Source organism: Mesoplodon densirostris, chromosome 6 (assembly GCF_025265405.1).
Source record: "Mesoplodon densirostris isolate mMesDen1 chromosome 6, mMesDen1 primary haplotype, whole genome shotgun sequence".
Classification (NCBI taxonomy): domain Eukaryota; kingdom Metazoa; phylum Chordata; class Mammalia; order Artiodactyla; family Ziphiidae; genus Mesoplodon; species Mesoplodon densirostris.
The window spans coordinates 104,149,351-104,176,407 of NC_082666.1; positions in this window are offsets into that span (position 1 = coordinate 104,149,351).

Below are 27,057 nucleotides of genomic sequence, written 5' to 3' on the forward strand. Positions count from 1 at the left end.
GCCCCCACTCTTTTTTTTCCTCCCTCACCTCAGCCCGGAGAGAAATTCCAGTGGAAATTATGGGTGACACATCCTCTTCTTTACAGGTGGCAACCTGGCAACTCCTGCAGAAATTCCAGCAGAGCCCCACTCACACCGGGCCACCAACAAAGCCGTGGACCCTCACACCCTCCCACCAGCACAGCCCCGAGACTGCTGACGGGGCAGAGAATATGGAGTCAGGCACAGCTGCAGGGGCTATTGCTGCCTGGAGTGCTGTTTCTATTGAACTCAACCCAGGCACACCTGGGGAGGGCTTGCCGGCAGGGTCAGGCTGCCCAGGTCAGCTAATCCTCAGCCCTCAGGGAATCACATTGCAGAAAATGGACCTCGCTAAGACAGAATATTAGCCAAGGAAAAAAAGGGCACAATGCCATTTGCAGCCCCGTAGATGAGTCTACAGGTAAGCACGGGACTTGTAGTAAGTCAGAAAGTGAAAGACACATATCGTAGGATATCACTTATAGGTGTTACCTAAAAACGGATACCAGGGCAGATATTTCCACGGAGAAGGGCAATCACAGATTCATTAAACAAACTTATGGTTCACCAATGGAAAGGTGTGAGGATTGGATTCATTACGATATTGGGGTTAAGAGACATATACAAACACAGGTGAAATATATAATCACCAAAGACCTACGGAATGCCAAGAGAAGACTACTCAACATTCTGTCATAACGTACATGGGAAAAGGGTCCCAGGAAGAACAGACATATGTATATGTGTAACAGAATCACATCTTGCACACCTACAACAAGCAAACGTTGTAATCAAACTTGCTGTAATAAAAAATTAAAAATTAAATTAAAAACACGAACAAGAAGTAGTGAGACAAACTTGAGGGGCTTTCTCCTGGCACATTCCATTCTAAATTCCAATCTAGAACAGGCTTCCATTGAGGCTCTGTTGCCCTAGTAACCAGATTTGCTAAGGGAGAACTGCTGCCACCTTGTGGCCATTTCACACAACAGCAGCTTTAATCCCAGCGCTACTGGTCAGTGGATATTCCAAATCATTGCAGGCCTGTAAATGACACCTGCCCTGAAAACAAATCCTGGGGTCATATATCGACCAAAAAGTTCAGAAGATGTCCATATTTCAAAACGACAGTTTCAAGAGGCATATTTCACGCACATTAGTGTTCTGCTTCTTTTGCTTTCTTTCTTTTTTGGTTAAAAAAAAACGGGAATGGAAAAAGGCAACCCTCAGAATGGGCGAAAACGTTCGCAAACGAATCAATGGACAAGGGTTTAATCTCCAATATATATAAACAGCTCACGCAGCTTAATATTAATAAAACAAACAACCCAATACAAAAATGGGCAGAAGATCTAAATAGACGTTTCTTCAAAGAAGTCACAGAGACGGCCAAGACGCACATGAAAAGCTGCTCAACACCACTAATTATTAGAGAAATGCAAATCAAAATGACAATGAGGTATCACCTCACACCTGTTAGAATCGGCAGCATCAGAAAATCTACAAACAACAAATTCTGGGGAGGGTGTGGACAAAAGGAACCCTCTTCCACTATTAGTGGGAAGGTAAATTGATACAGTCACTATGGAGAACAGTATGGAGTTTCCTTAAAGAAACTAGGAATAGAATTACCATAGGATCCAGCAATCCCACTTCTGGGCATATACCCAGAGACAACCATAAATCAAAAACACACATTCACCACAATGTTCATTGCAGCACTATTTACAATAGCCAGGTAATGGAAGCAACCTAAATGCCCACAGACAGACGAATGGATAAAGATGTGGTACATACATAAAATGGGATATGACTCAGCCATGAAAAGGAATGAAACTGGGTTATTTGTAGAGAAGTCGGTGGATCTAGAGACTGTCATACAGAATGAAGTAAGTCAGAAAGAGCAAAACAAATATTCTGTATTAATGCATGTATGTGGAACCTAGATATATGGTACAGATGAACAGGTTTGCAGGGCAGAAATAGAGAAACAGAGGTAGAGAACAAACGTATGGACACCAAGTGGGGGAAGCCATGGGGTGTTGGTGGTCAGATGAGTTGGGAGATAGGTATTGACCTGTATATATGTATATGAATAAAATAGATAACTAATAATAACCTGCTGTATAGAAAAATAAATATGATTAAACTGCAAAATTTTTAGAAATGAAATTTAAAAATAAAACAGAAAAAAAGTTCTTCCCTTCACACAGATGTATTTCTATGAATGAATTATTTCCATGCTTATATCAATAAATACATAAAAGATGAATAACTTCTAACTTGAACCAAAAAAGAAAAAAAAAAATCCTGTACCCAGCAGTTATACAGAGGAAAACCCTATCAGGGCACTTGTTCCAGCGGTAAACAATTCGGAGATTGGTCAGAGGTGGGGAATCATCTCCCATACAGCCAGCAGCCCGGCCCCCCCACGCAAAGAGCGTCCTGATTGCAAAGCTGGGGGACAGTGCCGAGGCCTCTGTGAGTAAACGTGAGCTGAGCCCCAGGCCAGCTGCTGCTGAACTGTTCCCACCCTTCCCAGGTAAAACACCTGAATATGTACAAGGGCTTGAAAGCCTAGAGGAAGGGCCGTGGAGCCACACCAGCGACAGCACGCAGGCCAACTTGGTGCCTGCAGGCCAGCCAGGATGGTCCTGGCCCCGGGCGCTCTTCTGGAAGCTTTCCATTTCCCTGCCTGAGATACCACTCCTGTCCCGGCCCCCACTCTTTTTTTTCCTCCCTCACCTCAGCCCGGAGAGAAATTCCAGTGGAAATTATGGGTGACACATCCTCTTCTTTACAGGTGGCAACCTGGCAACTCCTGCAGAAATTCCAGCAGAGCCCCACTCACACCGGGCCACCAACAAAGCCGTGGACCCTCACACCCTCCCACCAGCACAGCCCCGAGACTGCTGACGGGGCAGAGAATATGGAGTCAGGCACAGCTGCAGGGGCTATTGCTGCCTGGAGTGCTGTTTCTATTGAACTCAACCCAGGCACACCTGGGGAGGGCTTGCCGGCAGGGTCAGGCTGCCCAGGTCAGCTAATCCTCAGCCCTCAGGGAATCACATTGCAGAAAATGGACCTCGCTAAGACAGAATATTAGCCAAGGAAAAAAAGGGCACAATGCCATTTGCAGCCCCGTAGATGAGTCTACAGGTAAGCACGGGACTTGTAGTAAGTCAGAAAGTGAAAGACACATATCGTAGGATATCACTTATAGGTGTTACCTAAAAACGGATACCAGGGCAGATATTTCCACGGAGAAGGGCAATCACAGATTCATTAAACAAACTTATGGTTCACCAATGGAAAGGTGTGAGGATTGGATTCATTACGATATTGGGGTTAAGAGACATATACAAACACAGGTGAAATATATAATCACCAAAGACCTACGGAATGCCAAGAGAAGACTACTCAACATTCTGTCATAACGTACATGGGAAAAGGGTCCCAGGAAGAACAGACATATGTATATGTGTAAAAGAATCACATCTTGCACACCTACAACAAGCAAACGTTGTAATCAAACTTGCTGTAATAAAAAATTAAAAATTAAATTAAAAACACGAACAAGAAGTAGTGAGACAAACTTGAGGGGCTTTCTCCTGGCACATTCCATTCTAAATTCCAATCTAGAACAGGCTTCCATTGAGGCTCTGTTGACCTGGTAACCAGATTTGCTAAGGGAGAACTGCTGCCACCTTGTGGCCATTTCGCACAACAGCAGCTTTAATCCCAGCGCTAATGGTCAGTGGATATTCCAAATCATTGCAGGCCTGTAAATGACACCTGCCCTGAAAACAAATCCTGGGGTCATATATCGACCAAAAAGTTCAAAAGACGTCCATATTTCAAAACGACAGTTTCAAGAGGCATATTTCACGCACATTAGTGTTCTGCTTCTTTTGCTTTCTTTCTTTTTTGGTTAAAAAAAACGGGAATGGAAAAAGGCAACCCTCAGAATGGGCGAAAACGTTCGCAAACGAATCAATGGACAAGGGTTTAATCTCCAATATATATAAACAGCTCACGCAGCTTAATATTAATAAAACAAACAACCCAATACAAAAATGGGCAGAAGATCTAAATAGACGTTTCTTCAAAGAAGTCACAGAGATGGCCAAGACGCACATGAAAAGATGCTCAACACCACTAATTATTAGAGAAATGCAAATCAAAACGACAATGAGGTATCACATCACACCTGTTAGAATCGGCATCATCAGAAAATCTACAAACAACAAATTCTGGGGAGGGTGTGGACAAAAGGAACCCTCTTCCACTATTGGTGGGAAGGTAAATTGATACAGTCACTATGGAGAACAGTATGGAGTTTCCTTAAAGAAACTAGAAATAGAATTACCATAGGATCCAGCAATCCCACTTCTGGGCATATACACAGAGACAACCATAAATCAAAAACACACATTCACCACAATGTTCATTGCAGCACTATTTACAATAGCCAGGTAATGGAAGCAACATAAATGCCCACAGACAGATGAATGGATAAAGATGTGGTACATACATAAAATGGGATATGACTCAGCCATGAAAAGGAATGAAACTGGGTTATTTGTAGAGAAGTCGGTGGATCTAGAGACTGTCATACAGAATGAAGTAAGTCAGAAAGAGCAAAACAAATATTCTGTATTAATGCATGTATGTGGAACCTAGATATATGGTACAGATGAACAGGTTTGCAGGGCAGAAATAGAGAAACAGAGGTAGAGAACAAACGTATGGACACCAAGTGGGGGAAGCCATGGGGTGATGGTGGTCAGATGAGTTGGGAGGTAGGTATTGACCTGTATATATGTATATGAATAAAATAGATAACTAATAATAACCTGCTGTTTGGAAAAATAAATATAATTAAACTGCAAAATTTTTAGAAATGAAATTTAAAAATAAAACAGAAAAAAGTTCTTCCCTTCACACAGATGTATTTCTATGAATGAATTATTTCCATGCTTATATCAATAAATACATAAAAGATGAATAAATTCTAACTTGAACCAAAAAAGAAAAAAAAAAACCTGAACCCAGCAGTTATACAGAGGAAAACCCTATCAGGGCACTTGCTCCAGCGGTAAACAATTCTGACATTGGTCAGAGGTGGGGAATCATCTCCCATACAGCCAGCAGCCCGGCCCCCCCACGCAAGGAGCATCCTCATTGCAAAGCTGGGGGACCGTGCCGAGGCCTCTGTGAGTAAACGTGAGCTGAGCCCCAGGCCAGCTGCTGCTGAACTGTTCCCACCCTTCCCAGGTAAAACACCTGAATATGTACAAGGGCTTGAAAGCCTAGAGGAAGGGCCGTGGAGCCACACCAGCGACAGAATGCAGGCCAACTTGGTGCCTGCAGGCCAGCCAGGATGGTCCTGGCCCCGGGCACTCTTCTAGAAGCTTTCCATTTCCCTGCCTGATATACCCCTCCTGTCCCGGCCATCATTCCTTTTTTTCCTTCCTCACCTCAGCCCGGAGAGAAATTCCAGTGGAAGTTATGGGTGACACATCCTCTTCTTTACAGGTGGCAGCCTGGCAACTCCTGCAGAAAGTCCAGCAGAGCCCCACTCACACCGGGCCACCAACAAAGCCGTGGACCCTCACACCCTCCCACCAGCACAGCCCCGAGACTGCTGACGGGGCAGAGAATATGGAATCAGGCACAGCTGCAGGGGCTATTGCTGCCTGGAGTGCTGTTTCTATCAACCTCAACCCACGCACACCTGGGGAGGGCTTGCCGGCAGGGTCAGGCTGCCCAGGTCAGCTAATCCTCAGCCCTCAGGGAATCACATTGCAGAAAATGGACCTCGCTAAGACAGAATATTAGCCAAGGAAAAAAAGGGCACAATGCCATTTGCAGCCCCGTAGATGAGTCTACAGGTAAGCACGTGACTTGTAGTAAGTCAGAAAGTGAAAGACACATATCGTAGGATATCACTTATAGGTGTTACCTAAAAACGGATACCAGGGCAGATATTTCCACGGAGAAGGGCAATCACAGATTCATTAAACAAACTTATGGTTCACCAATGGAAAGGTGTGAGGATTGGATTCATTACGATATTGGGGTTAAGAGACATATACAAACACAGGTGAAATATATAATCACCAAAGACCTACGGAATGCCAAGAGAAGACTACTCAACATTCTGTCATAATGTACATGGGAAAAGGGTCCCAGGAAGAACAGACATATGTATATGTGTAACAGAATCACATCTTGCACACCTACAACAAGCAAACGTTGTAATCAAACTTGCTGTAATAAAAAATTAAAAATTAAATTAAAAACACGAACAAGAAGTAGTGAGACAAACTTGAGGGGCTTTCTCCTGGCACATTCCATTCTAAATTCCAATCTAGAACAGACTTCCATTGAGGCTCTGTTGCCCTAGTAACCAGATTTGCTAAGGGAGAACTGCTGCCACCTTGTGGCCATTTCACACAACAGCAGCTTTAATCCCAGCGCTACTGGTCAGTGGATATTCCAAATCATTGCAGGCCTGTAAATGACACCTGCCCTGAAAACAAATCCTGGGGTCATATATCGACCAAAAAGTTCAGAAGATGTCCATATTTCAAAACGACAGTTTCAAGAGGCATATTTCACGCACATTAGTGTTCTGCTTCTTTTGCTTTCTTTCTTTTTTGGTTAAAAAAAAACGGGAATGGAAAAAGGCAACCCTCAGAATGGGCGAAAACGTTCGCAAACGAATCAATGGACAAGGGTTTAATCTCCAATATATATAAACAGCTCACGCAGCTTAATATTAATAAAACAAACAACCCAATACAAAAATGGGCAGAAGATCTAAATAGACGTTTCTTCAAAGAAGTCACAGAGACGGCCAAGACGCACATGAAAAGCTGCTCAACACCACTAATTATTAGAGAAATGCAAATCAAAATGACAATGAGGTATCACCTCACACCTGTTAGAATCGGCAGCATCAGAAAATCTACAAACAACAAATTCTGGGGAGGGTGTGGACAAAAGGAACCCTCTTCCACTATTAGTGGGAAGGTAAATTGATACAGTCACTATGGAGAACAGTATGGAGTTTCCTTAAAGAAACTAGGAATAGAATTACCATAGGATCCAGCAATCCCACTTCTGGGCATATACCCAGAGACAACCATAAATCAAAAACACACATTCACCACAATGTTCATTGCAGCACTATTTACAATAGCCAGGTAATGGAAGCAACCTAAATGCCCACAGACAGACGAATGGATAAAGATGTGGTACATACATAAAATGGGATATGACTCAGCCATGAAAAGGAATGAAACTGGGTTATTTGTAGAGAAGTCGGTGGATCTAGAGACTGTCATACAGAATGAAGTAAGTCAGAAAGAGCAAAACAAATATTCTGTATTAATGCATGTATGTGGAACCTAGATATATGGTACAGATGAACAGGTTTGCAGGGCAGAAATAGAGAAACAGAGGTAGAGAACAAACGTATGGACACCAAGTGGGGGAAGCCATGGGGTGTTGGTGGTCAGATGAGTTGGGAGATAGGTATTGACCTGTATATATGTATATGAATAAAATAGATAACTAATAATAACTTGCTGTATAGAAAAATAAATATGATTAAACTGCAAAATTTTTAGAAATGATATTTAAAAATAAAACAGAAAAAAAGTTCTTCCCTTCACACAGATGTATTTCTATGAATGAATTATTTCCATGCTTATATCAATAAATACATAAAAGATGAATAACTTCTAACTTGAACCAAAAAAGAAAAAAAAAATCCTGTACCCAGCAGTTATACAGAGGAAAACCCTATCAGGGCACTTGTTCCAGCGGTAAACAATTCTGAGATTGGTCAGAGGTGGGGAATCATCTCCCATACAGCCAGCAGCCCGGCCCCCCCACGCAAGGAGCGTCCTGATTGCAAAGCTGGGGGACAGTGCCGAGGCCTCTGTGAGTAAACGTGAGCTGAGCCCCAGGCCAGCTGCTGCTGAACTGTTCCCACCCTTCCCAGGTAAAACACCTGAATATGTACAAGGGCTTGAAAGCCTAGAGGAAGGGCCGTGGAACCACACCAGCGACAGCACGCAGGCCAACTTGGTGCCTGCAGGCCAGCCAGGATGGTCCTGGCCCCGGGCGCTCTTCTGGAAGCTTTCCATTTCCCTGCCTGAGATACCACTCCTGTCCCAGCCCCCACTCTCTTTTTTCCTCCCTCACCTCAGCCCGGAGAGAAATTCCAGTGGAAATTATGGGTGACACATCCTCTTCTTTACAGGTGGCAACCTGGCAACTCCTGCAGAAATTCCAGCAGAGCCCCACTCACACCGGGCCACCAACAAAGCCGTGGACCCTCACACCCTCCCACCAGCACAGCCCCGAGACTGCTGACGGGGCAGAGAATATGGAGTCAGGCACAGCTGCAGGGGCTATTGCTGCCTGGAGTGCTGTTTCTATTGAACTCAACCCAGGCACACCTGGGGAGGGCTTGCCGGCAGGGTCAGGCTGCCCAGGTCAGCTAATCCTCAGCCCTCAGGGAATCACATTGCAGAAAATGGACCTCGCTAAGAAAGAATATTAGCCAAGGAAAAAAAGGGCACAATGCCATTTGCAGCCCCGTAGATGAGTCTACAGGTAAGCACGGGACTTGTAGTAAGTCAGAAAGTGAAAGACACATATCGTAGGATATCACTTATAGGTGTTACCTAAAAACGGATACCAGGGCAGATATTTCCACGGAGAAGGGCAATCACAGATTCATTAAACAAACTTATGGTTCACCAATGGAAAGGTGTGAGGATTGGATTCATTACGATATTGGGGTTAAGAGACATATACAAACACAGGTGAAATATATAATCACCAAAAACCTACGGAATGCCAAGAGAAGACTACTCAACATTCTGTCATAACGTACATGGGAAAAGGGTCCCAGGAAGAACAGACATATGTATATGTGTAAAAGAACCACATCTTGCACACCTACAACAAGCAAACGTTGTAATCAAACTTGCTGTAATAAAAAATTAAAAAGTAAATTAAAAACACGAACAAGAAGTAGTTAGACAAACTTGAGGGGCTTTCTCCTGGCACATTCCATTCTAAATTCCAATCTAGAACAGGCTTCCATTGAGGCTCTGTTGACCTGGTAACCAGATTTGCTAAGGGAGAACTGCTGCCACCTTGTGGCCATTTCGCACAACAGCAGCTTTAATCCCAGCGCTACTGGTCAGTGGATATTCCAAATCATTGCAGGCCTGTAAATGACACCTGCCCTGAAAACAAATCCTGGGGTCATATATCGACCAAAAAGTTCAAAAGACGTCCATATTTCAAAACGACAGTTTCAAGAGGCATATTTCACGCACATTAGTGTTCTGCTTCTTTTGCTTTCTTTCTTTTTTGGTTAAAAAAAACGGGAATGGAAAAAGGCAACCCTCAGAATGGGCGAAAACGTTCGCAAACGAATCAATGGACAAGGGTTTAATCTCCAATATATATAAACAGCTCACGCAGCTTAATATTAATAAAACAAACAACCCAATACAAAAATGGGCAGAAGATCTAAATAGACGTTTCTTCCAAGAAGTCACAGAGACGGCCAAGACGCACATGAAAAGCTGCTCAACACCACTAATTATTAGAGAAATGCAAATCAAAACGACAATGAGGTATCACCTCACACCTGTTAGAATCGGCATCATCAGAAAATCTACAAACAACAAATTCTGGGGAGGGTGTGGACAAAAGGAACCCTCTTCCACTATTGGTGGGAAGGTAAATTGATACAGTCACTATGGAGAACAGTATGGAGTTTCCTTAAAGAAACTAGAAATAGAATTACCATAGGATCCAGCAATCCCACTTCTGGGCATATAGCCAGAGAAAACCATAAATCAAAAACACACATTCACCACAATGTTCATTGCAGCACTATTTACAATAGCCAGGTAATGGAAGCAACCTAAATGCCCACAGACAGATGAATGGATAAAGATGTGGTACATACATAAAATGGGATATGACTCAGCCATGAAAAGGAATGAAACTGGGTTATTTGTAGAGAAGTCGGTGGATCTAGAGACTGTCATACAGAATGAAGTAAGTCAGAAAGAGCAAAACAAATATTCTGTATTAATGCATGTATGTGGAACCTAGATATATGGTACAGATGAACAGGTTTGCAGGGCAGAAATAGAGAAACAGAGGTAGAGAACAAACGTATGGACACCAAGTGGGGGAAGCCATGGGGTGATGGTGGTCAGATGAGTTGGGAGATAGGTATTGACCTGTATATATGTATATGAATAAAATAGATAACTAATAATAACCTGCTGTATCGAAAAATAAATATAATTAAACTGCAAAATTTTTAGAAATGAAATTTAAAAATAAAACAGAAAAAAGTTCTTCCCTTCACACAGATGTATTTCTATGAATGAATTATTTCCATGCTTATATCAATAAATACATAAAAGATGAATAAATTCTAACTTGAACCAAAAAAGAAAAAAAAACCTGAACCCAGCAGTTATACAGAGGAAAACCCTATCAGGGCACTTGCTCCAGCGGTAAACAATTCTGACATTGGTCAGAGGTGGGGAATCATCTCCCATACAGCCAGCAGCCCGGCACCCCCACGCAAGGAGCGTCGTCATTGCAAAGCTGGGGGACCGTGCCGAGGCCTCTGTGAGTAAACGTGAGCTGAGCCCCAGGCCAGCTGCTGCTGAACTGTTCCCACCCTTCCCAGGTAAAACACCTGAATATGTACAAGGGCTTGAAAGCCTAGAGGAAGGGCCGTGGAGCCACACCAGCGACAGCATGCAGGCCAACTTGGTGCCTGCAGGCCAGCCAGGATGGTCCTGGCCCCGGGCACTCTTCTAGAAGCTTTCCATTTCCCTGCCTGATATACCCCTCCTGTCCCGGCCATCATTCCTTTTTTTCCTTCCTCACCTCAGCCCGGAGAGAAATTCCAGTGGAAGTTATGGGTGACACATCCTCTTCTTTACAGGTGGCAGCCTGGCAACTCCTGCAGAAAGTCCAGCAGAGCCCCACTCACACCGGGCCACCAACAAAGCCGTGGACCCTCACACCCTCCCACCAGCACAGCCCCGAGACTGCTGACGGGGCAGAGAATATGGAATCAGGCACAGCTGCAGGGGCTATTGCTGCCTGGAGTGCTGTTTCTATCGACCTCAACCCACGCACACCTGGGGAGGGCTTGCCGGCAGGGTCAGGCTGCCCAGGTCAGCTAATCCTCAGCCCTCAGGGAATCACATTGCAGAAAATGGACCTCGCTAAGACAGAATATTAGCCAAGGAGAAAAAGAGCACAATGCCATTTGCAGCCCCGTAGATGAGTCTACAGGTAATCACGTGACTTGTAGTAAGTCAGAAAGTGAAAGACACATATCGTAGGATATCACTTATAGGTGTTACCTAAAAACGGATACCAGGGCAGATATTTCCACGGAGAAGGGCAATCACAGATTCATTAAACAAACTTATGGTTCACCAATGGAAAGGTGTGAGGATTGGATTCATTACGATATTGGGGTTAAGAGACATATACAAACACAGGTGAAATATATAATCACCAAAGACCTACGGAATGCCAAGAGAAGACTACTCAACATTCTGTCATAACGTACATGGGAAAAGGGTCCCAGGAAGAACAGACATATGTATATGTGTAAAAGAACCACATCTTGCACACCTACAACAAGCAAACGTTGTAATCAAACTTGCTGTAATAAAAAATTAAAAATTAAATTAAAAACACGAACAAGAAGTAGTGAGACAAACTTGAGGGGCTTTCTCCTGGCACATTCCATTCTAAATTCCAATCTAGAACAGGCTTCCATTGAGGCTCTGTTGCCCTGGTAACCAGATTTGCTAAGGGAGAACTGCTGCCACCTTGTGGCCATTTCGCACAACAGCAGCTTTAATCCCAGCGCTACTGGTCAGTGGATATTCCAAATCATTGCAGGCCTGTAAATGACACCTGCCCTGAAAACAAATCCTGGGGTCATATATCGACCAAAAAGTTCAAAAGACGTCCATATTTCAAAACGACAGTTTCAAGAGGCATATTTCACGCACATTAGTGTTCTGCTTCTTTTGCTTTCTTTCTTTTTTGGTTAAAAAAAAACGGGAATGGAAAAAGGCAACCCTCAGAATGGGCGAAAACGTTCGCAAACGAATCAATGGACAAGGGTTTAATCTCCAATATATATAAACAGCTCACGCAGCTTAATATTAATAAAACAAACAACCCAATACAAAAATGGGCAGAAGATCTAAATAGACGTTTCTTCAAAGAAGTCACAGAGACGGCCAAGACGCACATGAAAAGCTGCTCAACACCACTAATTATTAGAGAAATGCAAATCAAAACGACAATGAGGTATCACCTCACACCTGTTAGAATCGGCATCATCAGAAAATCTACAAACAACAAATTCTGGGGAGGGTGTGGACAAAAGGAACCCTCTTCCACTATTGGTGGGAAGGTAAATTGATACAGTCACTATGGAGAACAGTATGGAGTTTCCTTAAAGAAACTAGAAATAGAATTACCATAGGATCCAGCAATCCCACTTCTGGGCATATAGCCAGAGAAAACCATAAATCAAAAACACACATTCACCACAATGTTCATTGCAGCACTATTTACAATAGCCAGGTAATGGAAGCAACCTAAATGCCCACAGACAGATGAATGGATAAAGATGTGGTACATACATAAAATGGGATATGACTCAGCCATGAAAAGGAATGAAACTGGGTTATTTGTAGAGAAGTCGGTGGATCTAGAGACTGTCATACAGAATGAAGTAAGTCAGAAAGAGCAAAACAAATATTCTGTATTAATGCATGTATGTGGAACCTAGATATATGGTACAGATGAACAGGTTTGCAGGGCAGAAATAGAGAAACAGAGGTAGAGAACAAACGTATGGACACCAAGTGGGGGAAGCCATGGGGTGATGGTGGTCAGATGAGTTGGGAGATAGGTATTGACCTGTATATATGTATATGAATAAAATAGATAACTAATAATAACCTGCTGTATAGAAAAATAAATATAATTAAACTGCAAAATTTTTAGAAATGAAATTTAAGAATAAAACAGAAAAAAAGTTCTTCCCTTCACACAGATGTATTTCTATGAATGAATTATTTCCATGCTTATATCAATAAATACATAAAAGATGAATAACTTCTAACTTGAACCAAAAAAGAAAAAAAAAATCCTGTACCCAGCAGTTATACAGAGGAAAACCCTATCAGGGCACTTGTTCCAGCGGTAAACAATTCTGAGATTGGTCAGAGGTGGGGAATCATCTCCCATACAGCCAGCAGCCCGGCCCCCCCACGCAAGGAGCGTCCTGATTGCAAAGCTGGGGGACAGTGCCGAGGCCTCTGTGAGTAAACGTGAGCTGAGCCCCAGGCCAGCTGCTGCTGAACTGTTCCCACCCTTCCCAGGTAAAACACCTGAATATGTACAAGGGCTTGAAAGCCTAGAGGAAGGGCCGTGGAGCCACACCAGCGACAGCACGCAGGCCAACTTGGTGCCTGCAGGCCAGCCAGGATGGTCCTGGCCCCGGGCGCTCTTCTGGAAGCTTTCCATTTCCCTGCCTGAGATACCACTCCTGTCCCGGCCCCCACTCTTTTTTTTCCTCCCTCACCTCAGCCCGGAGAGAAATTCCAGTGGAAATTAAGGGTGACACATCCTCTTCTTTACAGGTGGCAACCTGGCAACTCCTGCAGAAATTCCAGCAGAGCCCCACTCACACCGGGCCACCAACAAAGCCGTGGACCCTCACACCCTCCCACCAGCACAGCCCCGAGACTGCTGACGGGGCAGAGAATATGGAGTCAGGCACAGCTGCAGGGGCTATTGCTGCCTGGAGTGCTGTTTCTATTGAACTCAACCCAGGCACACCTGGGGAGGGCTTGCCGGCAGGGTCAGGCTGCCCAGGTCAGCTAATCCTCAGCCCTCAGGGAATCACATTGCAGAAAATGGACCTCGCTAAGACAGAATATTAGCCAAGGAAAAAAAGGGCACAATGCCATTTGCAGCCCCGTAGATGAGTCTACAGGTAAGCACGGGACTTGTAGTACGTCAGAAAGTGAAAGACACATATCGTAGGATATCACTTATAGGTGTTACCTAAAAACGGATACCAGGGCAGACATTTCCACGGAGAAGGGCAATCACAGATTCATTAAACAAACTTATGGTTCACCAATGGAAAGGTGTGAGGATTGGATTCATTACGATATTGGGGTTAAGAGACATATACAAACACAGGTGAAATATATAATCACCAAAGACCTACGGAATGCCAAGAGAAGACTACTCAACATTCTGTCATAACGTACATGGGAAAAGGGTCCCAGGAAGAACAGACATATGTATATGTGTAAATGAACCACATCTTGCACACCTACAACAAGCAAACGTTGTAATCAAACTTGCTGTAATAAAAAATTAAAAATTAAATTAAAAACACGAACAAGAAGTAGTGAGACAAACTTGAGGGGCTTTCTCCTGGCACATTCCATTCTAAATTCCAATCTAGAACAGGCTTCCATTGAGGCTCTGTTGCCCTGGTAACCAGATTTGCTAAGGGAGAACTGCTGCCACCTTGTGGCCATTTCGCACAACAGCAGCTTTAATCCCAGCGCTACTGGTCAGTGGATATTCCAAATCATTGCAGGCCTGTAAATGACACCTGCCCTGAAAACAAATCCTGGGGTCATATATCGACCAAAAAGTTCAAAAGACGTCCATATTTCAAAACGACAGTTTCAAGAGGCATATTTCACGCACATTAGTGTTCTGCTTCTTTTGCTTTCTTTCTTTTTTGGTTAAAAAAAACGGGAATGGAAAAAGGCAACCCTCAGAATGGGCGAAAACGTTCGCAAACGAATCAATGGACAAGGGTTTAATCTCCAATATATATAAACAGCTCACGCAGCTTAATATTAATAAAACAAACAACCCAATACAAAAATGGGCAGAAGATCTAAATAGACGTTTCTTCAAAGAAGTCACAGAGACGGCCAAGACGCACATGAAAAGCTGCTCAACACCACTAATTATTAGAGAAATGCAAATCAAAACGACAATGAGGTATCACCTCACACCTGTTAGAATCGGCATCATCAGAAAATCTACAAACAACAAATTCTGGGGAGGGTGTGGACAAAAGGAACCCTCTTCCACTATTGGTGGGAAGGTAAATTGATACAGTCACTATGGAGAACAGTATGGAGTTTCCTTAAAGAAACTAGAAATAGAATTACCATAGGATCCAGCAATCCCACTTCTGGGCATATAGCCAGAGAAAACCATAAATCAAAAACACACATTCACCACAATGTTCATTGCAGCACTATTTACAATAGCCAGGTAATGGAAGCAACCTAAATGCCCACAGACAGATGAATGGATAAAGATGTGGTACATACATAAAATGGGATATGACTCAGCCATGAAAAGGAATGAAACTGGGTTATTTGTAGAGAAGTCGGTGGATCTAGAGACTGTCATACAGAATGAAGTAAGTCAGAAAGAGCAAAACAAATATTCTGTATTAATGCATGTATGTGGAACCTAGATATATGGTACAGATGAACAGGTTTGCAGGGCAGAAATAGAGAAACAGAGGTAGAGAACAAACGTATGGACACCAAGTGGGGGAAGCCATGGGGTGATGGTGGTCAGATGAGTTGGGAGATAGGTATTGACCTGTATATATGTATATGAATAAAATAGATAACTAATAATAACCTGCTGTATCGAAAAATAAATATAATTAAACTGCAAAATTTTTAGAAATGAAATTTAAAAATAAAACAGAAAAAAGTTCTTCCCTTCACACAGATGTATTTCTATGAATGAATTATTTCCATGCTTATATCAATAAATACATAAAAGATGAATAAATTCTAACTTGAACCAAAAAAGAAAAAAAAACCTGAACCCAGCAGTTATACAGAGGAAAACCCTATCAGGGCACTTGCTCCAGCGGTAAACAATTCTGAGATTGGTCAGAGGTGGGGAATCATCTCCCATACAGCCAGCAGCCCGGCCCCCCCACGCAAGGAGCGTCATCATTGCAAAGCTGGGGGACCGTGCCGAGGCCTCTGTGAGTAAACGTGAGCTGAGCCCCAGGCCAGCTGCTGCTGAACTGTTCCCACCCTTCCCAGGTAAAACACCTGAATATGTACAAGGGCTTGAAAGCCTAGAGGAAGGGCCGTGGAGCCACACCAGCGACAGCATGCAGGCCAACTTGGTGCCTGCAGGCCAGCCAGGATGGTCCTGGCCCCGGGCACTCTTCTAGAAGCTTTCCATTTCCCTGCCTGATATACCCCTCCTGTCCCGGCCATCATTCCTTTTTTTCCTTCCTCACCTCAGCCCGGAGAGAAATTCCAGTGGAAGTTATGGGTGACACATCCTCTTCTTTACAGGTGGCAGCCTGGCAACTCCTGCAGAAAGTCCAGCAGAGCCCCACTCACACCGGGCCACCAACAAAGCCGTGGACCCTCACACCCTCCCACCAGCACAGCCCGGAGACTGCTGACGGGGCAGAGAATATGGAATCAGGCACAGCTGCAGGGGCTATTGCTGCCTGGAGTGCTGTTTCTATCGACCTCAACCCACGCACACCTGGGGAGGGCTTGCCGGGAGGGTCAGGCTGCCCAGGTCAGCTAATCCTCAGCCCTCAGGGAATCACATTGCAGAAAATGGACCTCGCTAAGACAGAATATTAGCCAAGGAAAAAAAGAGCACAATGCCATTTGCAGCCCCGTAGATGAGTCTACAGGTAATCACGTGACTTGTAGTAAGTCAGAAAGTGAAAGACACATATCGTAGGATATCACTTATAGGTGTTACCTAAAAACGGATACCAGGGCAGATATTTCCACGGAGAAGGGCAATCACAGATTCATTAAACAAACTTATGGTTCACCAATGGAAAGGTGTGAGGATTGGATTCATTACGATATTGGGGTTAAGAGACATATACAAACACAGGTGAAATATATAATCACCAAAGACCTACGGAATGCCAAGAGAAGACTACTCAACATTCTGTCATAACGTACATGGGAAAAGGGTCCCAGGAAGAACAGACATATGTATATGTGTAAAAGAACCACATCTTGCACACCTACAACAAGCAAACGTTGTAATCAAACTTGCTGTAATAAAAAATTAAAAATTAAATTAAAAACACGAACAAGAAGTAGTGAGACAAACTTGAGGGGCTTTCTCCTGGCACATTCCATTCTAAATTCCAATCTAGAACAGGCTTCCATTGAGGCTCTGTTGCCCTGGTAACCAGATTTGCTAAGGGAGAACTGCTGCCACCTTGTGGCCATTTCGCACAACAGCAGCTTTAATCCCAGCGCTAATGGTCAGTGGATATTCCAAATCATTGCAGGCCTGTAAATGACACCTGCCCTGAAAACAAATCCTGGGGTCATATATCGACCAAAAAGTTCAAAAGACGTCCATATTTCAAAACGACAGTTTCAAGAGGCATATTTCACGCACATTAGTGTTCTGCTTCTTTTGCTTTCTTTCTTTTCTGGTTAAAAAAAAACGGGAATGGAAAAAGGCAACCCTCAGAATGGGCGAAAACGTTCGCAAACGAATCAATGGACAAGGGTTTAATCTCCAATATATATAAACAGCTCACGCAGCTTAATATTAATAAAACAAACAACCCAATACAAAAATGGGCAGAAGATCTAAATAGACGTTTCTTCAAAGAAGTCACAGAGACGGCCAAGACGCACATGAAAAGCTGCTCAACACCACTAATTATTAGAGAAATGCAAATCAAAACGACAATGAGGTATCACCTCACACCTGTTAGAATCGGCATCATCAGAAAATCTACAAACAACAAATTCAGGGGAGGGTGTGGACAAAAGGAACCCTCTTCCACTATTGGTGGGAAGGTAAATTGATACAGTCACTATGGAGAACAGTATGGAGTTTCCTTAAAGAAACTAGAAATAGAATTACCATAGGATCCAGCAATCCCACTTCTGGGCATATAGCCAGAGACAACCATAAATCAAAAACACACATTCACCACAATGTTCATTGCAGCACTATATACAATAGCCAGGTAATGGAAGCAACCTAAATGCCCACAGACAGATGAATGGATAAAGATGTGGTACATACATAAAATGGGATATGACTCAGCCATGAAAAGGAATGAAACTGGGTTATTTGTAGAGAAGTCGGTGGATCTAGAGACTGTCATACAGAATGAAGTAAGTCAGAAAGAGCAAAACAAATATTCTGTATTAATGCATGTATGTGGAACCTAGATATATGGTACAGATGAACAGGTTTGCAGGGCAGAAATAGAGAAACAGAGGTAGAGAACAAACGTATGGACACCAAGTGGGGGAAGCCATGGGGTGATGGTGGTCAGATGAGTTGGGAGATAGGTATTGACCTGTATATATGTATATGAATAAAATAGATAACTAATAATAACCTGCTGTATAGAAAAATAAATATTATTAAACTGCAAAATTTTTAGAAATGAAATTTAAGAATAAAACAGAAAAAAAGTTCTTCCCTTCACACAGATGTATTTCTATGAATGAATTATTTCCATGCTTATATCAATAAATACATAAAAGATGAATAACTTCTAACTTGAACCAAAAAAGAAAAAAAAACCTGAACCCAGCAGTTATACAGAGGAAAACCCTATCAGGGCACTTGTTCCAGTGGTAAACAATTTTGACATTCGTCAGAGGTGGGGAATCATCTCCCATACAGCCAGCAGCCCGGCCCCCCCACGCAAGGAGCATCCTCATTGCAAAGCTGGGGGACCGTGCCGAGGCCTCTGTGAGTAAACGTGAGCTGAGCCCCAGGCCAGCTGCTGCTGAACTGTTCCCACCCTTCCCAGGTAAAACACCTGAATATGTACAAGGGCTTGAAAGCCTAGAGGAAGGGCCGTGGAGCCACACCAGCGACAGCATGCAGGCCAACTTGGTGCCTGCAGGCCAGCCAGGATGGTCCTGGCCCCGGGCACTCTTCTAGAAGCTTTCCATTTCCCTGCCTGATATACCCCTCCTGTCCCGGCCATCATTCCTTTTTTTCCTTCCTCACCTCAGCCCGGAGAGAAATTCCAGTGGAAGTTATGGGTGACACATCCTCTTCTTTACAGGTGGCAGCCTGGCAACTCCTGCAGAAAGTCCAGCAGAGCCCCACTCACACCGGGCCACCAACAAAGCCGTGGACCCTCACACCCTCCCACCAGCACAGCCCCGAGACTGCTGACGGGGCAGAGAATATGGAATCAGGCACAGCTGCAGGGGCTATTGCTGCCTGGAGTGCTGTTTCTATCGACCTCAACTCACGCACACCTGGGGAGGGCTTGCCGGCAGGGTCAGGCTGCCCAGGTCAGCTAATCCTCAGCCCTCAGGGAATCACATTGCAGAAAATGGACCTCGCTAAGACAGAATATTAGCCAAGGAAAAAAAGGGCACAATGCCATTTGCAGCCCCGTAGATGAGTCTACAGGTAATCACGTGACTTGTAGTAAGTCAGAAAGTGAAAGACACATATCGTAGGATATCACTTATAGGTGTTACCTAAAAACGGATACCAGGGCAGATATTTCCACGGAGAAGGGCAATCACAGATTCATTAAACAAACTTATGGTTCACCAATGGAAAGGTGTGAGGATTGGATTCATTACGATATTGGGGTTAAGAGACATATACAAACACAGGTGAAATATATAATCACCAAAGACCTACGGAATGCCAAGAGAAGACTACTCAACATTCTGTCATAACGTACATGGGAAAAGGGTCCCAGGAAGAACAGACATATGTATATGTGTAAAAGAACCACATCTTGCACACCTACAACAAGCAAACGTTGTAATCAAACTTGCTGTAATAAAAAATTAAAAATTAAATTAAAACACGAACAAGAAGTAGTGAGACAAACTTGAGGGGCTTTCTCCTGGCACATTCCATTCTAAATTCCAATCTAGAACAGGCTTCCATTGAGGCTCTGTTGCCCTGGTAACCAGATTTGCTAAGGGAGAACTGCTGCCACCTTGTGGCCATTTCGCACAACAGCAGCTTTAATCCCAGCGCTAATGGTCAGTGGATATTCCAAATCATTGCAGGCCTGTAAATGACACCTGCCCTGAAAACAAATCCTGGGGTCATATATCGACCAAAAAGTTCAAAAGACGTCCATATTTCAAAACGACAGTTTCAAGAGGCATATTTCACGCACATTAGTGTTCTGCTTCTTTTGCTTTCTTTCTTTTCTGGTTAAAAAAAAACGGGAATGGAAAAAGGCAACCCTCAGAATGGGCGAAAACGTTCGCAAACGAATCAATGGACAAGGGTTTAATCTCCAATATATATAAACAGCTCACGCAGCTTAATATTAATAAAACAAACAACCCAATACAAAAATGGGCAGAAGATCTAAATAGACGTTTCTTCAAAGAAGTCACAGAGACGGCCAAGACGCACATGAAAAGCTGCTCAACACCACTAATTATTAGAGAAATGCAAATCAAAACGACAATGAGGTATCACCTCACACCTGTTAGAATCGGCATCATCAGAAAATCTACAAACAACAAATTCAGGGGAGGGTGTGGACAAAAGGAACCCTCTTCCACTATTGGTGGGAAGGTAAATTGATACAGTCACTATGGAGAACAGTATGGAGTTTCCTTAAAGAAACTAGAAATAGAATTACCATAGGATCCAGCAATCCCACTTCTGGGCATATAGCCAGAGACAACCATAAATCAAAAACACACATTCACCACAATGTTCATTGCAGCACTATATACAATAGCCAGGTAATGGAAGCAACCTAAATGCCCACAGACAGATGAATGGATAAAGATGTGGTACATACATAAAATGGGATATGACTCAGCCATGAAAAGGAATGAAACTGGGTTATTTGTAGAGAAGTCGGTGGATCTAGAGACTGTCATACAGAATGAAGTAAGTCAGAAAGAGCAAAACAAATATTCTGTATTAATGCATGTATGTGGAACCTAGATATATGGTACAGATGAACAGGTTTGCAGGGCAGAAATAGAGAAACAGAGGTAGAGAACAAACGTATGGACACCAAGTGGGGGAAGCCATGGGGTGATGGTGGTCAGATGAGTTGGGAGATAGGTATTGACCTGTATATATGTATATGAATAAAATAGATAACTAATAATAACCTGCTGTATAGAAAAATAAATATTATTAAACTGCAAAATTTTTAGAAATGAAATTTAAGAATAAAACAGAAAAAAAGTTCTTCCCTTCACACAGATGTATTTCTATGAATGAATTATTTCCATGCTTATATCAATAAATACATAAAAGATGAATAACTTCTAACTTGAACCAAAAAAGAAAAAAAAACCTGAACCCAGCAGTTATACAGAGGAAAACCCTATCAGGGCACTTGTTCCAGTGGTAAACAATTTTGACATTCGTCAGAGGTGGGGAATCACCTCCCATACAGCCAGCAGCCCGGCCCCCCCACGCAAGGAGCATCCTCATTGCAAAGCTGGGGGACCGTGCCGAGGCCTCTGTGAGTAAACGTGAGCTGAGCCCCAGGCCAGCTGCTGCTGAACTGTTCCCACCCTTCCCAGGTAAAACACCTGAATATGTACAAGGGCTTGAAAGCCTAGAGGAAGGGCCGTGGAGCCACACCAGCGACAGCATGCAGGCCAACTTGGTGCCTGCAGGCCAGCCAGGATGGTCCTGGCCCCGGGCACTCTTCTAGAAGCTTTCCATTTCCCTGCCTGATATACCCCTCCTGTCCCGGCCATCATTCCTTTTTTTCCTTCCTCACCTCAGCCCGGAGAGAAATTCCAGTGGAAGTTATGGGTGACACATCCTCTTCTTTACAGGTGGCAGCCTGGCAACTCCTGCAGAAAGTCCAGCAGAGCCCCACTCACACCGGGCCACCAACAAAGCCGTGGACCCTCACACCCTCCCACCAGCACAGCCCCGAGACTGCTGACGGGGCAGAGAATATGGAATCAGGCACAGCTGCAGGGGCTATTGCTGCCTGGAGTGCTGTTTCTATCGACCTCAACTCACGCACACCTGGGGAGGGCTTGCCGGCAGGGTCAGGCTGCCCAGGTCAGCTAATCCTCAGCCCTCAGGGAATCACATTGCAGAAAATGGACCTCGCTAAGACAGAATATTAGCCAAGGAAAAAAAGGGCACAATGCCATTTGCAGCCCCGTAGATGAGTCTACAGGTAATCACGTGACTTGTAGTAAGTCAGAAAGTGAAAGACACATATCGTAGGATATCACTTATAGGTGTTACCTAAAAACGGATACCAGGGCAGATATTTCCACGGAGAAGGGCAATCACAGATTCATTAAACAAACTTATGGTTCACCAATGGAAAGGTGTGAGGATTGGATTCATTACGATATTGGGGTTAAGAGACATATACAAACACAGGTGAAATATATAATCACCAAAGACCTACGGAATGCCAAGAGAAGACTACTCAACATTCTGTCATAACGTACATGGGAAAAGGGTCCCAGGAAGAACAGACATATGTATATGTGTAAAAGAACCACATCTTGCACACCTACAACAAGCAAACGTTGTAATCAAACTTGCTGTAATAAAAAATTAAAAATTAAATTAAAACACGAACAAGAAGTAGTGAGACAAACTTGAGGGGCTTTCTCCTGGCACATTCCATTCTAAATTCCAATCTAGAACAGGCTTCCATTGAGGCTCTGTTGCCCTGGTAACCAGATTTGCTAAGGGAGAACTGCTGCCACCTTGTGGCCATTTCGCACAACAGCAGCTTTAATCCCAGCGCTACTGGTCAGTGGATATTCCAAATCATTGCAGGCCTGTAAATGACACCTGCCCTGAAAACAAATCCTGGGGTCATATATCGACCAAAAAGTTCAAAAGACGTCCATATTTCAAAACGACAGTTTCAAGAGGCATATTTCACGCACATTAGTGTTCTGCTTCTTTTGCTTTCTTTCTTTTTTGGTTAAAAAAACGGGAATGGAAAAAGGCAACCCTCAGAATGGGCGAAAACGTTCGCAAACGAATCAATGGACAAGGGTTTAATCTCCAATATATATAAACAGCTCACGCAGCTTAATATTAATAAAACAAACAACCCAATACAAAAATGGGCAGAAGATCTAAATAGACGTTTCTTCAAAGAAGTCACAGAGACGGCCAAGACGCACATGAAAAGCTGCTCAACACCACTAATTATTAGAGAAATGCAAATCAAAACGACAATGAGGTATCACCTCACACCTGTTAGAATCGGCATCATCAGAAAATCTACAAACAACAAATTCTGGGGAGGGTGTGGACAAAAGGAACCCTCTTCCACTATTGGTGGGAAGGTAAATTGATACAGTCACTATGGAGAACAGTATGGAGTTTCCTTAAAGAAACTAGAAATAGAATTACCATAGGATCCAGCAATCCCACTTCTGGGCATATAGCCAGAGAAAACCATAAATCAAAAACACACATTCACCACAATGTTCATTGCAGCACTATTTACAATAGCCAGGTAATGGAAGCAACCTAAATGCCCACAGACAGATGAATGGATAAAGATGTGGTACATACATAAAATGGGATATGACTCAGCCATGAAAAGGAATGAAACTGGGTTATTTGTAGAGAAGTCGGTGGATCTAGAGACTGTCATACAGAATGAAGTAAGTCAGAAAGAGCAAAACAAATATTCTGTATTAATGCATGTATGTGGAACCTAGATATATGGTACAGATGAACAGGTTTGCATGGCAGAAATAGAGAAACAGATGTAGAGAACAAACGTATGGACACCAAGTGGGGGAAGCCATGGGGTGATGGTGGTCAGATGAGTTGGGAGATAGGTATTGACCTGTATATATGTATATGAATAAAATAGATAACTAATAATAACCTGCTGTATCGAAAAATAAATATAATTAAACTGCAAAATTTTTAGAAATGAAATTTAAAAATAAAACAGAAAAAAGTTCTTCCCTTCACACAGATGTATTTCTATGAATGAATTATTTCCATGCTTATATCAATAAATACATAAAAGATGAATAAATTCTAACTTGAACCAAAAAAGAAAAAAAAACCTGAACCCAGCAGTTATACAGAGGAAAACCCTATCAGGGCACTTGCTCCAGCGGTAAACAATTCTGACATTGGTCAGAGGTGGGGAATCATCTCCCATACAGCCAGCAGCCCGGCCCCCCCACGCAAGGAGCGTCGTCATTGCAAAGCTGGGGGACCGTGCCGAGGCCTCTGTGAGTAAACGTGAGCTGAGCCCCAGGCCAGCTGCTGCTGAACTGTTCCCACCCTTCCCAGGTAAAACACCTGAATATGTACAAGGGCTTGAAAGCCTAGAGGAAGGGCCGTGGAGCCACACCAGCGACAGCATGCAGGCCAACTTGGTGCCTGCAGGCCAGCCAGGATGGTCCTGGCCCCGGGCACTCTTCTAGAAGCTTTCCATTTCCCTGCCTGATATACCCCTCCTGTCCCGGCCATCATTCCTTTTTTTCCTTCCTCACCTCAGCCCGGAGAGAAATTCCAGTGGAAGTTATGGGTGACACATCCTCTTCTTTACAGGTGGCAGCCTGGCAACTCCTGCAGAAAGTCCAGCAGAGCCCCACTCACACCGGGCCACCAACAAAGCCGTGGACCCTCACACCCTCCCACCAGCACAGCCCCGAGACTGCTGACGGGGCAGAGAATATGGAATCAGGCACAGCTGCAGGGGCTATTGCTGCCTGGAGTGCTGTTTCTATCGACCTCAACCCAGGCACACCTGGGGAGGGCTTGCCGGCAGGGTCAGGCTGCCCAGGTCAGCTAATCCTCAGCCCTCAGGGAATCACATTGCAGAAAATGGACCTCGCTAAGACAGAATATTAGCCAAGGAAAAAAAGAGCACAATGCCATTTGCAGCCCCGTAGATGAGTCTACAGGTAATATCGTGACTTGTAGTAAGTCAGAAAGTGAAAGACACATATCGTAGGATATCACTTATAGGTGTTACCTAAAAACGGATACCAGGGCAGATATTTCCACGGAGAAGGGCAATCACAGATTCATTAAACAAACTTATGGTTCACCAATGGAAAGGTGTGAGGATTGGATTCATTACGATATTGGGGTTAAGAGACATATACAAACACAGGTGAAATATATAATCACCAAAGACCTACGGAATGCCAAGAGAAGACTACTCAACATTCTGTCATAACGTACATGGGAAAAGGGTCCCAGGAAGAACAGACATATGTATATGTGTAAAAGAACCACATCTTGCACACCTACAACAAGCAAACGTTGTAATCAAACTTGCTGTAATAAAAAATTAAAAATTAAATTAAAAACACGAACAAGAAGTAGTGAGACAAACTTGAGGGGCTTTCTCCTGGCACATTCCATTCTAAATTCCAATCTAGAACAGGCTTCCATTGAGGCTCTGTTGCCCTGGTAACCAGATTTGCTAAGGGAGAACTGCTGCCACCTTGTGGCCATTTCGCACAACAGCAGCTTTAATCCCAGCGCTACTGGTCAGTGGATATTCCAAATCATTGCAGGCCTGTAAATGACACCTGCCCTGAAAACAAATCCTGGGGTCATATATCGACCAAAAAGTTCAAAAGACGTCCATATTTCAAAACGACAGTTTCAAGAGGCATATTTCACGCACATTAGTGTTCTGCTTCTTTTGCTTTCTTTCTTTTTTGGTTAAAAAAAACGGGAATGGAAAAAGGCAACCCTCAGAATGGGCGAAAACGTTCGCAAACGAATCAATGGACAAGGGTTTAATCTCCAATATATATAAACAGCTCACGCAGCTTAATATTAATAAAACAAACAACCCAATACAAAAATGGGCAGAAGATCTAAATAGACGTTTCTTCAAAGAAGTCACAGAGACGGCCAAGACGCACATGAAAAGCTGCTCAACACCACTAATTATTAGAGAAATGCAAATCAAAACGACAATGAGGTATCACCTCACACCTGTTAGAATCGGCATCATCAGAAAATCTACAAACAACAAATTCTGGGGAGGGTGTGGACAAAAGGAACCCTCTTCCACTATTGGTGGGAAGGTAAATTGATACAGTCACTATGGAGAACAGTATGGAGTTTCCTTAAAGAAACTAGAAATAGAATTACCATAGGATCCAGCAATCCCACTTCTGGGCATATAGCCAGAGAAAACCATAAATCAAAAACACACATTCACCACAATGTTCATTGCAGCACTATTTACAATAGCCAGGTAATGGAAGCAACCTAAATGCCCACAGACAGATGAATGGATAAAGATGTGGTACATACATAAAATGGGATATGACTCAGCCATGAAAAGGAATGAAACTGGTTTATTTGTAGAGAAGTCGGTGGATCTAGAGACTGTCATACAGAATGAAGTAAGTCAGAAAGAGCAAAACAAATATTCTGTATTAATGCATGTATGTGGAACCTAGATATATGGTACAGATGAACAGGTTTGCATGGCAGAAATAGAGAAACAGAGGTAGAGAACAAACGTATGGACACCAAGTGGGGGAAGCCATGGGGTGATGGTGGTCAGATGAGTTGGGAGATAGGTATTGACCTGTATATATGTATATGAATAAAATAGATAACTAATAATAACCTGCTGTATCGAAAAATAAATATAATTAAACTGCAAAATTTTTAGAAATGAAATTTAAAAATAAAACAGAAAAAAGTTCTTCCCTTCACACAGATGTATTTCTATGAATGAATTATTTCCATGCTTATATCAATAAATACATAAAAGATGAATAAATTCTAACTTGAACCAAAAAAGAAAAAAAAACCTGAACCCAGCAGTTATACAGAGGAAAACCCTATCAGGGCACTTGCTCCAGCGGTAAACAATTCTGACATTGGTCAGAGGTGGGGAATCATCTCCCATACAGCCAGCAGCCCGGCCCC